At 39.3% G+C, this 15,378-nt stretch overlaps 1 protein-coding gene across 1 annotated transcript in view; it reads right to left on the bottom strand.

Moving 5' to 3' along the window:
* The window catches only part of rassf3 (Ras association domain family member 3), a 67,756-nt gene that overhangs the window by 11,728 nt on the left and 40,650 nt on the right, over nt 1-15,378 (bottom strand). The gene's annotated exons all lie outside the window — the stretch shown is intronic.

Below are 15,378 nucleotides of genomic sequence, written 5' to 3'. Positions count from 1 at the left end.
GTGATAATAACAAGGGAGGAGATAAGAGCTCACACAACAATAAATCTGCACTTATCTGCACGAAAATATACAGCCAGACGTTATTAGCACCAAGATGATCTGGAAATGTGCAAAGGGCCTCGCTGCTGGAGGCTCAGCACATGATGAAAACACATTTATAAATCAGCCGGGGTCTCATGCTGCACGACTGACTTCTAATTTTAGAGAAAACATGGAAACCTGCTGCAGGACAGAGCAGCAAGTCACACAAAAACTCTCCAAAAAGCAAGAAAGAAAAAGCTAAAATGGTTGATTGAGCTGACAGGAGGCCACGTGGACTCAAACAGAACTGATTCAAACTGTTTGTGATGTTTACGACGCGCGTTTGTCCAGTCAGCCGCACAAGAGGCTTCACTGTGGGGAGCGAGGAGGGCCGGGGGCGCCGGTCGACGCTGTGTTCGTGTATTAATAGCCGGAGAAGGTTGGGTAGGCCAGAGGGTCGAAGAGGACAACGGACAACATCTGCCCTCAGGACGATTATTGGCCGATATTCAGCTTTTTCTGATCAACAGTTTTAATATTTTATTGTCATACATGAACTTTACGTTATAAATGTATAAATTACTATTATTTTGAACCAACCCTGTATGATTGCTATCATTGAATGTTGCAGATGGTAAACTTTATACTGACGAGCAGATTCATGTGTTAGATTGATTTATATTTTATATGAACTCGACTTTATTTATAAAGAACATGAAGCCCAAAGTGTGCCACACAGCAAAACTGAAACAACACATTATAAATATAATAAATATAATAAAAACAATAACATGTAAAACATCAATAAATAGAAGATGACAGAAAAAGGACAAAAATAATGTCAATAATTACAACCTAAACATTATAACGACTCCAAATTAAAAGCCAGATTAATTAGATTCCTTTTAAAATCACTGAGAGTTCACACTATTATCCAAAGATACTGAGTTAATTTATATTAATATGACACAAAAAACACACTGATAATTATTCGTCTATAAACCAAAACTAGAGAGAAAGAGATCATCAAATGTCTGGTTTTATCCAAAGTTGAGTTAATATCATATATGATGAAGAAAAGCAGAAAATATTTTGCCTTTTTGCTTCAATAATGACCAAAACAATTAATCAGTTAATAATAATTCTGTTTCTCAATCTGTCCTGTACAATAAAGGAAAATAAAGAGAAATATATTTAAAAGTGAGCCCGGTCCAAATCCACACAGCTGCAACGGCATCAAACACATGTAAAACTATAATTGAGGTCACATGACAAAGCCAAATACGTTACACAATCAGCTGTAACGTCCACTGACCTCAGAGACAATTAAAATGTTTGGCACATAAACAACCTGACTGCTCTGTGACAACAAATCATAACTCAGTATGAATAATCAGCTGACTGTCAACCCCAATGAACACAAACACTGACCATGTGACCATGTGACCATCTGGACGCTGGTTTCAAGCTTCAAGGTTGATTTTATTAATTTAAAAAAAGACAGTTTTTATCATTGTTAAAGCAAAAATAAGAAATATTCTTCTCCAGTGTGAATATTTGCTGCTTTCTGAATGTGTGATGGTAAATCTTTGAGTTTTGGACCGTTGGTTGGATAAAACAAGAAATCTGATGATGATGATCCTCTTTGGGTTCTGTGAAATTATTATCTGCATTTCAGTCTAATTTTGGTTTATAGACAAAACAATTTATCAATTAACTGTGAAAATACTCATCTGGTTAATCAATAATGATCAGGATTTATGTTTTGTAGTAGCTGTACCATTTTTCATATAAAGCGTATAGCTGATGTTGCTGGAGGTGTAACCACATGAAACAATTCTTTCAATCCAGCAACGATTTAAAAATAAGACTTTTACTAATACTGGTAGCTTTGCATTATATGTTATATATATTATTTGTTACTTAAAATTACAGTAAAAGCTGCTCAATCAAAAATGAGAATTTCTTTTGAGTTAAATTTAGTGTAAATTTCCAGCTTTTTTTAATAATAATAATAATAATAATAATATATATAATATATATAATGATATATATATAATAACACTCAGAGTAATAGAATACCAGTAGTTTAACTTGCAGTCTTTCCACCACTGATTAATCCACATAATACAGTAAGATAAACTGATTTAACCACTTTTTAAAGCTTAAAACAAACCGAGTCCAGGCGGACACAACAGGGTGAACCGCTCTAAAGTCTGTCCTGATGTTTTCTATCTTCTGTCTGTCTGTGAGTGCCAATACAGTGAGTTTAATTCTCCGATGTAGAGTGTGCTTACATGGGCATAGTGCAGCTCTCCTCTATTAAAAACGACACACACACACACACACACACACACACACACACACACACACACACACACACACACACACACACACACACACACACACACACACACACACACACACACACACACACACACACACACACACACACACACACACACACACACACAATCCAAGGAGGCTTTGAAGGCCCATACATCCTTATATGGGAAACACACACTGCTCAAGGGAAAGACAAGGTGCCAATGCAGCATGTGCAAACACTACAGACACACAAACACACAACACACAGACACACACTACAGACACAGACACAGACACACACACACAGACACACACACACAGCAGCTCTGTAATGTGTCCACTGATTTATAACTCGGAGGAAGAAATGCCAACGTGTGTGAGCTGCACTCACAACATCAAACATCTCCTTCATCACATTTAGATTAAAAGAGTTCCCTCTACATGTTCCTCATTAAACAGTGTATAAGCTCTGGCTCTATGTTCTATATGTAGTTGAGTTCTTCCATTATCCCAAATGTTTCCAACAATGTTCAAACTCAGAGAAATCTGTCATTTTATTCAGGTAACGCTGCGTTTCACCGGTCGCCTGTCGATGGCGTCATATCCCCTTTGTGCCTGCGTCAGCGTTGTGGTTGTCTGCCAGAAGCTGTCATACATTGACTGTTGATCCAGTGTGAAGCCACATTGTTACCATCCACTGTTTAGATCTTGGTGCTTTTTAACTCTAGATTTGAACCGGATGAAGGATTTTAGTCATCGGACGTCTGGATCTTAAGTTATCAGAGAAACAAGCTGAGCTAACGTTAGTTAGTGTTTAAAGACTATTATTTGACATATTAATTTCTTCTGAAGTTAATATATAACCATAAAACATTGGGTTTAATTTTCTTTGGTTGGATTCTAATCAATCAGCAGTGTGGTCTCATAGTAAAACAACTACATTCATTATAAATTCAGTAAATCTCACAACATCCCTATATTCTAAACCTTCTGTGCATACAGTGAATCCATTATCCTAACCTGAAGTTACTTCCTGACACAGGCCTCTCTGTCAGCATGTGTCCGTCAGCCTGACAGACTCTGACTCATCAGGATTACAGGAGGACACACAACCACACACAGAAACCCCCAACACAAAGCCACAACACCACGAATGTGAAGATAACAGGTTCCTCTGGTTGTGTCTAAAGCTTCTGTGATGTTAAGTTTGACCCGGGGGGTCCAAGTGAGTCTTCACTTTAAGCACCTGTCAGGTCAGATGAGTCAAAGCTTATTACCAGGAAGTGACAGGTAAGGAGATTATCTGACATCTCACCATCCACAGAGAGACAGAGGAGGGGAAGAAAGAGGCAGAGACTGGAAGCAAAGAATGAAACAGAAATATGATAAAAGCCTCAGGGGAACCGTTCCTCCCGTTACTGTGCAGTTTGTTTGTGTGTGTGTGAACTAAAAAAGAAAGAACTAATCACCTGATTAACCTACAAGAGCTGCCCTCACATCATCCTTGACTCATAAAACCTGGACTCAGTTGTTCTTATTCATCCCTCTGTTTTTATGGTAGTCAATAATATGTGAGTAACGTTAAACTGTTGCTTATGCTAACTGTTCTAGCTGCTACACTAACTAGTTAGCGGTGCTATCAGCTGACTGTACCTGCACTGTGAGCTCAAAGTACTGGGGGGCAGCAGGACCGGAGTAAGGCGAGCAGGCCAAGCTCAGCAGCCTCCCAGTGACCACGGCAGGGACCAAACACAACCTCAGACAAAGTCAATGGTTACAGCGACTCCGGCCAAGACTACGACTCCAGGGACGACGAAGTGGCAGTGATTAGGATCGAGCACTTTTCATGTGTAGCCTTGAGCACCAGTCATCCTATTTGCACCTTTAATAGATGGTTTTACAACCTGCAGACATCCTGAGCTCTTAGATGAGTTTCTACATGTGTGTCATCATCATATGTTAGACTTGAACAGGCTTATATTATAGTCAAAGTTGTCTTTAACTCTAATTCTGGTTATTTCTGGTTATTTTCATGCCAGAAAAAGCCTCTCCTGGAAAAATCTCCAATGTTTCCTCCTCAATTTTATTCTCATCAGGCTGGAGAAACAACTTTGTGACCGTAATGGGACACTAAAACTATCCTTGAAACGCACGATAATGACTGATAGTTTTATACCTAGCAAAATACTCCCATTGAGACTTAGATAATACTGACTCATAGTTACGTTATCGGCCCAGAAACATAATTCTAGCCCTCCTGAGTGTGTATACGAGTGCATCCAGTCCAGGCTGTGTTAACTCCAGGGTGCAGAGAGTTAAGAGGAACTGGGAGGGTGAGAGCAACCAAAATCCAAACAAACAAGAGAAGCAGAGCATAGTCGAGCTACAACACAATGAGGTCATGGTCCTATTTAAGAGCACAGCGAATCCTCCCACTGAAGCTGGAAGATCAACACTGGACAGAATGGAGGACAGGAGGAACCGACAAAGACATTAAGCTGGGTTTCAATAAAGCCCTAACAGATAATAATAACGATAATGCAGAACCCTGTTGTAACAGCAGCTTACATCATTCCTGACTAACACGGATACTGAGGCCTGTATCTTACACTCCTGTTCTAGGTAGAAAAGTACATAATATACTTTATATTATGTAGTAAAATAATACAAATATGTAGTATGTAAAAGTATGTCCAATTATTCTATTTGTCAAAAATATTATTAAAGAGGTACTGCCAACTTTTCAGTTTTTTTACAACTTTTGAAGAAAGAAATTCTGTACGTCAGAGAGCAACATCATCTGCATATAGTCGAATCACAGCACACTAGATTTATTTCAGAATAAAGCCACATTAAGACAGAACCACGAAACTAATTACCAAACTAAAAGGTAGAGATTAACTGTTTTGCATGCTAGGCCTATGATTAACACAGGTAACTGGTTAGTAGAGTTAGTAGGAAAAATCCTGACGTATGTCGTCTTTTTATCGACAACCTGGGGGTCGGGATCCCAACTAAGAGTCGCCAAAGCTTGACAGGGGATTACAAGGCCTTCTGGATTTCAAGGGGCGTAAGAAAACTTAACAAACATACACAGTAGGCCTATATCTCAGCAAAGGTTAAAAGTTTAGAATATATTTTACTATCTAAACTTTGAAGAACTAAACACAAGTTATATTCATTGTCCTGCATTAGAAAGGTACGCAAAGAGCAAATAGAACAATGGCCGAGTATCAGGGAGAAGAACATTTGTCAAAAACAAGCCTTTTAGGAATGTATGATTGTTAAAAATGACATTAAAAAACACAATACGGGCAGAATTGTATAAAATATCAGGAAAGCTCATCACTTTCACAGGAAATAATCTGCTCCAAATTCACCCAAATCACTCATTTTACACAAACTTCCTGCAGTTATTGTGTTCACTGTTTGGGTTCATTGTACAGTTTATCAGCTGTTCTCTGCTGTTATTGTTATACAATGAATACAATACAAAATATCCAGGAAATATGTCACTTAGTTTACTCAATGACAGAAAAAGAGTGGGAACCAATAACCCCATATAACTCCACTGTGAAGGTGATGAAATGAATTAGCACATACGCAGAACAATAAAGCTTGTGGCTAAAATGTTATAACCAATAGAAATGACCAAAGGGTGACAGCAAGGCAGAAGTCGAATTTCCCTTTAATTTCTGGGAAATGGACAGACATAGAGAAGAGGATGTACGTGTACTAGAGCTGTAAATCCGAAACAGGAGTTACGATTCAGTACGCAGATACTGTAAGCACTAATTCTGCTGTATTGCGAAAACATGAACGTATGCATAAAATCTTCTGAGAAACGACCCTAAAGTGTACTGCATGTTATATATTAAACTCTCTGGACAGCACTGAACTGCAGTTTAATGATGGATTATAAAGCTTTTAACTGTAACAGGTACCAGAAGTCTTGTGAGAAGCTACAGTTGTAAGATGTTTTATATCATCTGTATATGAGGATAACAATGAATAAAAGCCCCATGTTACTGGTTCCATCGCTGCTAATAATGGTGCACTAATTGTGCTTTTACAGGCGAAGTTTGACACTTTGAATGCTGATGAGGAAGAAATAAAAAAAAGGCACTTGCTTTGCTTATTCAAATCCTCCAAAAAGTCATGTTTATCATAATTCAATCCTGTTATGACAGCTGAACTCTAAAATACAACTACTATAAATACTTTCGAAGTATAAAAAACTGACAGCGTTAAACTTTTAATTCAATATTTAAAAAGTTTCCTGTCTCCAGTATTACGTTTGCTGCACAGAGCAAAGGAGTATTATTATAAAGCAGAACAGAGCGACCGGGAAACACTTGAAAAAGCAGAAGAGAAACAGAATAAAAAGTGACGAGACAGAAAAAGAAAAGCTACAGGAAAATCAGTAAGAGAGAAAAGAGACGGAGAATCAAGTTTTTATCTTTATCTCCACGTTAGAGTTTAAATGGTAGTTAAAGCTTAGTGTGTGTGTGTGTGTGTGTGTGTGTGTGTGTGAGAGTGTGAGAGAGAGAGAGAAAGACGTATTATCTTTCCTTAACTGTTAAATCACACACACACACACACACACACACACACACACACACACACACACACACACACACACACACACACACACACACACACACCTGCAGCATTCCTTTGTTTAGCACCGTCACGCTCGTCTGCATCCACCGTCTGTAAATACATGACATCACCACACCAGTGTGTGTGTGCAGACAAAACATGCTTAGCTCGGCTAAACAGACCCTAAAGCGCTGTGTGTTATGGTGTGTTTGTGTGCTATGGGAGCTACAGGCAGTCTAAACACAGTGGTTTGGCTGTGCTGACTCGATCTAACCTACATTTTAAAGAAGGACAAGAAAGACTTTATTTCTGTCTCTGTGTTTACTGCGACGCTCTTCCTCCGAGCTACAGCATGTGTGCTTGAAATGACCACAAGTAAAGGCCAGTGTACATTATGTTTTTTTTGTATGTGTTTTTTAAAATTTGTTTTATTTTCAGATTTGTTGTGAATCTGCTTTCAAAAGTTTTTTACCATTTTATGCACAACCCCATAGTCGTGTAAACAGGGTCTGGGTTGAGGACACAACAAGACATTTGGGGACGTCACTGTGGACTTTAACTGTGATCGACATGTTTCACCATTTTATAGAGCAATAAAATGATGACAATAATCGTTAGTCACCATATTTCCTTCAGTAAAATCTCCAAAAATGTTCCCACATCTTGAATTTGTATTCCTATAAATCCTGTCTGCTAGATCCTTGAACATAACCAGCTCTCATAAACTATCCAGTGTCACTTTTATTCCATATTGGATCAACTTTCTGTTGTTTCCACCCGTTAGCAACCCTCCTCGCCCTCGCCCCCGCCCCCTCCCTCTCTATGTTACTTCCTGTTGAGTCCACGGGGGGAAGTCGGGATCGGCCACACCTTTCCTCCCGGCATTCCTGCACTAATGGCTACACGCACGTAGGGCGCCACATCAACGTGGAAGCGCTCACACCTTTCCTCTGTTACAGCTAATGGACAGACACACAAAGTGGACATTCCCCAGTTAATGGACTCCGACACAGACACAGTGTTAAAGCCTTTTATGGATCTCGCCATCCGTGTTATGGAGTGCCAACCACTATATAAGCTATTCCATAAGCACAGCAGTCTGTTTTCTATAAGCGGTATTCATTTGCACCTGGGTGGCTTCGCTGTGGCTCTGTGATGTTATTGAAAGTGTTTGAAACAGTAGTTGGAACAGTAAAGACCCGTCCACACCAGGAACAGTAAATATAACCCTTATATCGATGCACGCTCCGGCTCTGTTAGCGGTTACGACCCTAGGTTGGGCAGAGAAACAAAAAGAAAGGTCATCAAAGACGAGAAGAGTTACGAGAATCCAACCGTCCCAATCTGCTGTTAGGAAGGTCGTCGTCTTCTGAAGTTTTATTCTTACTTTGATACAAAAAAGAGGAATCAGTGCTAAAGATTGTGTGACAGTACGTAAAGCAATGATTTCTTATGTGATCTGGAGCCTAAAATTACATTATATAAGTTCTAAAACCACAAATTTCTCAATAAAATCATCCTGATAGTCGGCTGGGGACTTGTAGTATTCACATTTCGGTATGTAAGCGATAAATTATACTACAGCCTGATCAATACATCAGCAGGTACGATACTGGCTTGTCCAAATATTGGCAGAAGTGTTGAAAAGTTATGAAAGAAATTACAATATATGCATTTTTTGTGGATTTTAATGGATTTGCTCCCCGTCTTTCTGATTATGTAATTTCTGTTTAATTAGTTAATTTAATATTTACATTTTTGTGATGTGAGTACAAATACTGACGTCTTAAATCGAGTACTCATGACCTAATGTACGTTGTTACAAACAAACCTTTGGAAAACGCACCCAAACTCAATGTGCACAAAATAATCTAATCAAAAACTTAAATACTGGAAATAATGTGCACAGAACAGTTTTTCTTAAAGCAAACAAAAGCTTTGATTCCTTTCACACCAAAGAGGAAAATGACTCTTCTGTCTTTGCAAACAGGGAAGTAAAACCTGCAGACTAAACTAGCAGCACTGCATGGAGACATAATGAATGTGAACCAAAGTGGACGACTGACATCAGCCTGACTGACTGGTTCAGTGAGAACAGTGTGGACAACACAGGACAACACTGAGACCACAAGGAGTCAGACTGGACCACCCAGAGATCACTAACAGCAACAAAGAGAGAGGAGGAAGATGTGCAGGAGGAAGAGGAGTGAAAGGGAAGAAGACACGAGCATTAAAGAAGAAGAAGGAGGAGGAGGATATGTAGGAGTATGAGAAAGGGGAAGAGAAAAACAAGGGAGGGAAACGTGAAGAAGGATGAGGAAGGAAGAGAAACACAATAAGAAATGTGAGAAGCAGCAAAAGAAAGAAAAGATTAATTAGAAGTAAAGAATGAGGAAACAGAATTGTAGTAAATAATAATAATTGCAGTAACACTAAAAGGTACACATATTCACCATTAACTAGTTGCTTATTAGCACATATTAGAGCTCTTAATTAGTAAATATAAAGCACTTATTAATTCCTTATTCTCATACTGCATCTGAAGGAATACTGAATATAAAATGTGATTTATTAAACGTACATTTTTTATTGAACTTTATTATTTTAGGAATTATGCACGATTGAAACAACTTAAAATTGTAAAATATTTCCATTCACTCGCTCACTTTAGGATGGAGAACATACTCTGAGTTAGAAAGACTTCATTTAGAGTTATTTGGACGCTGTTAACGCCACATTTATAGGTGTTATTACCACCTGAGTGAATTGAGATCATAATTCATGTAAAGCAATGTTCTTACTGACTGTCAATAAGCAGTTATTCGGAGGCTGTTTAGGCATTAATAAGTGCTTTATAATGACTAATAAAGGGTCAATATGCTACTAATAGCTAGATAATACTCAAACATAAAACATTATGTTTAATGAGACCTGAAGCGTCCCTCGGTGCCTCTCTTCTACCTCGACTACCAGCTCACTCTGTTGCTTTGGAGATAAACAGAACATTAAAAACACGCCGCTGTCGGCCGTCGGATACCGCCGTCTGAGCGCCAAACCGCCCGCTGAGAAATGTTCTCATTAGACTGAGAAATGGCTTTCATTAGATCACACACACACACACACACACACACACACACACACACACACACACACACACACACACACACACACACACACACACACACACACACACAGATTGATTTACAGATGTTCCTCAAGACAAAAGATTGCTAAATCCAAATAGAGAAAGGTAAAATAAACAAGTCTTTGCACATATTGGTTAACACAAGAATTAAGCAACAAAGAGGTGTCTGTGTGTGTGTGTGTGTGTGTGTGTGTGTGTGTGTGTGTGGTGAGTAAGCATGTGTGGGTTTAGATTACGAAACTTCATGGTTCTGACTTTACAGTTCGAAAGCAAAGGCGAGGCAGTGAAGAAATAGAAGTGTGTGTGTGTGTGTGTGTGTGTGTGTGTGTGTGTGTGTGTGTGTGTGTACTTCCTCTGGTAAGTTTCAGTCCTCAGAAATGAAGTACGGACAGTGTTCACATAATAAGCGACTGTATTCTCATAATAAGATTAGTAATTGTTGACTGTTGATGGATCCTGAACAGAACCGCTTCAAGAACCAGAGCTCATTTGAAGGAAACGAGTCCTTCCTGGTCCACACTTCTCTTCCCAATAGTTCCCGTTTGGAGCCCCGACTGTTTCTGAACCATTTATCTGACCTCCGCTCACTATCTTACCATCACATTTCAGCTCCTAACCACTGACACTGTACATAATGGACAGCTTCTGAGAAATGAGCTCAGTAAACAGTTTCCTGATGAGTTTCTGGTCTCAGTCTCTAGTTTCAGTCTTCTTCCATACAGCATGATGTTCATTTAGTAACTGATGGTCCCATTTAGAGTAAAACAGACCATAAAGCAGGGTATGCTTTAGGGCGGGGCTACCTTGTGATTGACAGCTCATTCTCAGTGAGTCCGTCCAGCTCAACCAAACTCAGATCAAACTGTCAAACAGTGCTGATCAGATATGGATCCAGATTCTGTTGTTGACTGTTTCTCTCCTCAAATCTGTTCACAAACACATTTTACTGGAGGCTTCAAAACGGGATCCACAAACCGACGGGTGACGCCACGATAGGTTCACAGCCGCTGCAGTTAGTTATAATAATGAGCACAACAGGACACTGAGGACGTCACACACATGTTGATGGCTCACTGACACTAAAATGAACCCATTAGATTAAAGTTTCTTACAAAACTGCAACACGAGTCCGTCAGCACCAACTTTAATGTCACAAACAGATTTAAGTTTTTTAATGAGTCACAAGAAGACTGAATGTAACTTAAAGACATTCAACCAAAGAAAAGCAGCAGTAATGAACCACAATGATGAACTCCTCTCATCAGCTCTGTGACTCACATATAACAGAACATCCATCATATCTGACAACTTTATTACTGAATGACCTTCGTGCTGTCTGACGCTCCGCCCACATCCCAACTATATAGAGCGTCTGTAGGTTGCCTGCCTACACACATCAACAGTCTACACTCACATAAACTGCAGCTGGATTGGATGCCAGATGTCCGGAGGTGTTGGTTTCAGTCGAACTACTGAATGGATTTTATATGAAAACATTGATGCTAACACGCTAATGTTAAAGACTGTGAACTTTGTGACACAATCTCAATCGCTCCACGTCTGCTTCCATAAATACATTCATATTTAAAAGTTGGGACAGTTTTAGTGTCTCAAACAATGAGTGAATCAGAATCAGTTAGCAGACGCTGGTTAACAGAACAACACATATTTTATAACTAATTAATAATTCAAGTCATTTATTGTGAAAACATTTGCTGGTTCCAGCCTCTTTTATATAATTATAAACTAGTGCTGTCAGTTAAACGCGTTATTAACGGCGTTAACCCAAACCCATTTTAACGGCGTCAATGTTTTTATCGTGAGATTAACGTTCTTTTTGGCCTAGCACACTTTGTAGTTTTTTTCACATGCTGTTGCAACAACTAGTAACGTTAGAAAAACTACAACACCACACCGGATCTAGCTAGACCGGAAACAAAACAACAGGCATGTCGCACACACTTGTTTAAGAGTAGTAGACGTTACGTTTTGAGTGGATGGCGAGCGCGAGACGCCGAAATGGATGCCAATAATATTCTGAATGGAAAGTTTACTTTTAAAAAGTTGCCAAATGGTTCCATTGACAAGACCAAAGTGATCTGTGTGTTTTGTCGTTGTGAACTGAGCTATCATCGCTGCACGTCCAGTCTGAAATACCACTTGATGGCCAAACACACAGCTGATGGGAATTCTCCGCCCCCTCGTCAAAGCCAGGCGACAATGGATGACTTTAATAAAAACAACATTTGCACAAAGCAAGCCGATCCACTTCCCCATGTTGATAAGAGCATTAAAATGATTAATGATTAAGATGATTAATTAGAATAGATAAAAACCTGCGATTAATTGTGAGTTAACTATGACATTAATCGCGATAAAATATTTTAATCATTTGACAGCACTATTATAAACTGAATGTTTTGGGGGTTTTAGACAACAACTTAAAGATGTCAACTCCTACAGCCCAAGAGTATGTTATTATCTTCTGACAACAGAATTTATCCATAGCACATTGTGCATTAATTGTACATTTTAATCCCCAGGTATCTTATGACACAAACTGAAGTCAACATCTCGTTTTATAGCATTCAGGTGAAAAAGCAGAAACGAGTCTTAAATTACATAACGTGGTATCGCAGCATGACGAGTTGCTGCTGCGATACAATGGACACAATGAGGATGTGAAAGGCAGGTGTGTCTGTGTGGAGCCAGATAATGGAAACAATACCTGTGAGATGGGCTGCTCTCAGTGTGTGTGTAATGATGATTATAATGTCGCTCTTCACCTCTGCTACAGTGGAAAATCCCTTTAAACAGCACACACACACACACACACACACACACACACACACACACACACAAGCAAGCCAAAACACAGCAGTGATATCCAACCACCGTGAGCCAAATCCTCATGTTAAAAACCACCGCACACATCAACACAATGATCAGCCGGAGCCCACAGACCTTGAAGGCTTTAGTGTGTGTGTGTGTGTGTGTGTGTGTGTGTGTGTGTGTGTGTGTGTGTGTGTGTGTGTGTGTGTGTGTGTGTGTGTGTGTGTGTGTGTGTGAGAGAGAACAATAAGTTCAGCGTTGGACTGTTGCTCCACTTTAAGTGTCAGATGAATCAACTAATGACACACAGGAAGACGGTTTATTCGACACACATGTCTGTGAGTCTGTGTAAAGATAACATTACACATGTTACTGTGTGTGATGAGTGAGGCAGTAAGGAATGTTTTCTACTGCAGTGAGAGGTCATTAACACCGTTTCATGTTATTTTTGAACACATTACACTACAGGACTGATTCCACTGTACTTATAGTGGCAGAGCACTTCCATTTAGGGCTGCACGACGTGGTTAAATCATCATATTCTGACAGATATTGCTATACGAGTCATTTATAGTGTGAGAATCAACAAATCTACTAAAATAATGCACACAATGTGACATTTTTGGGGATCTGTACCAAACAAACATGTTTTTTTAAAGGATTTGTAGACCAGAGCACAGAGCAACTACAGTACTGCATTATAATGCTGTTTTATTACATTTTACCTTCATCAAAACATTATAGTTATTTCCATTTGCATTATGAACTTAATGATCGCAATGTGATGTTTTTCCCGTATCCTGCAGCCCAACGTTTAACAAACAGATTCAGAACGAGTCCGTGCCCCAACGTTCAGAAAGCATGGTGTAATGTATACTTAAGTAAATTACGGGCTTGAAAAAAACACTCGTAAAAGGTAAAAATACCCCAAAAAATGACTTAATTACAGTAACGTGAGATGTTGTAATTACTGAACTGATTATTAAAATTGATGCGATTAACTTTCAATGGATTAAATGATTTTTCAGCAGTAAAACAAACCTTTATATAGAGGACATTTTACAGCTGAAAATTGGTTCATATGTTTGACATTCCTGCACAAATACTAGTTATTGACCAGAATATACACCGATACAACAGCTAATATCAGCTAATATCAGCCCAAACAGCGTTCTCAGGCCCAAACTCTAACCACAAAACTAACTCTCCAGAAAGGATCCGAGCAGGTGGTCTTCAACACATCAACGCACACTTTCTGTAAACCCGCCATCTCGTTTATCGCTCTCACTTTCTCCTCTTGCACATCAAAGAGAGCACCAAACCGCCTCAAAGTGCTGTGGTTTGGTGATAATGGCGGCCCGGAGATCACAGCCGGTCTGAAACTGCTCCCAGATGAGGAGACTGGTATGTGACAGGAGAGCTAACAGCGAGCGCGGTGGCGGCAACCGACACATGCTTCATTACCGGTCATATAAACAGAGACTGACTCACTTTTCTACAGGCAGACTTAAATAATTACACATTTAAAGCACTAAAACCAATTTAAACGTATAAACTTTAAGGAGGGTGACAGACGGCTGTTTTTACTGAACAGGAATTATTCTTTAAAACACATGTAAAAAAAGAAAAGACAGGAAATTGTGTATGTTGCTTTTGCTTTGTGTTACATGTGGGTCAAACACTTTGGTATCAGGTTTCAGATCAGGGGAAGCACCCAGATACTTTGCCTTTAGCCATATATCACATACACAGGCCATCCCATTATGGTTTCCACTCGCACTTTCAGAGGATATAAGGGGCTCAGTGTTAAAGCTAGATACTGATACTGGTATCATAAGAAACTAGATGACGCAGCGTATCCATTGGTACCAACCATGTCATGGCATTTTAGCAAGAGGGCTAAATAACGCTAAATTCTGGGGATGGAGAACCTGGCATGGCCATTTTCAAAGGGATATCTGAATGAAAATGGATGGATGTGCCCCCTTTATCCTCATCACATGCAGTGTTAGGGTAAAAAACATGGTATAAATGTGTTTTTTGCTCAGTATATTTGAATATTTCTGCATACTGGGCTCCATAAACAGTGTTTGAACTGCATAAATTGGGAATCAGGAAAGCTGAGACATACTTTATACCACCCCTGCACCTCTGTCACAACAGTCCTCTGCACATATCCTGTAATTAGCAGAATAATCTGTAATTAGCAGAATAATCTGCATTAAGAGGCTGCAGAACATACTGTGTTTCTTCTGTGCTCTAAATCTCTTGAAGAGCTACTTTCTTTAATAATCTGTAATAGTGTTTATGATGAAAATACAGTTCTTTAGTGGCTTTACAGGGTAGGTTCCCATCTGGTGGCGTCTGACCCTGTTATATGATCCCACAGGTGGTCAGAGAGGTAAAGTAAAGTGGGGGCAGGAGGAGCAAACCACTTGACCACCTGTTCA

The sequence above is a fragment of the Dicentrarchus labrax genome, unplaced genomic scaffold, assembly GCF_905237075.1.
Source record: "Dicentrarchus labrax unplaced genomic scaffold, dlabrax2021, whole genome shotgun sequence".
Lineage (NCBI taxonomy): Eukaryota > Metazoa > Chordata > Actinopteri > Moronidae > Dicentrarchus > Dicentrarchus labrax.
The sequence above is the reverse complement of the archived record's forward strand: the minus strand, read 5'-3'. Positions and strand labels throughout refer to the sequence as shown.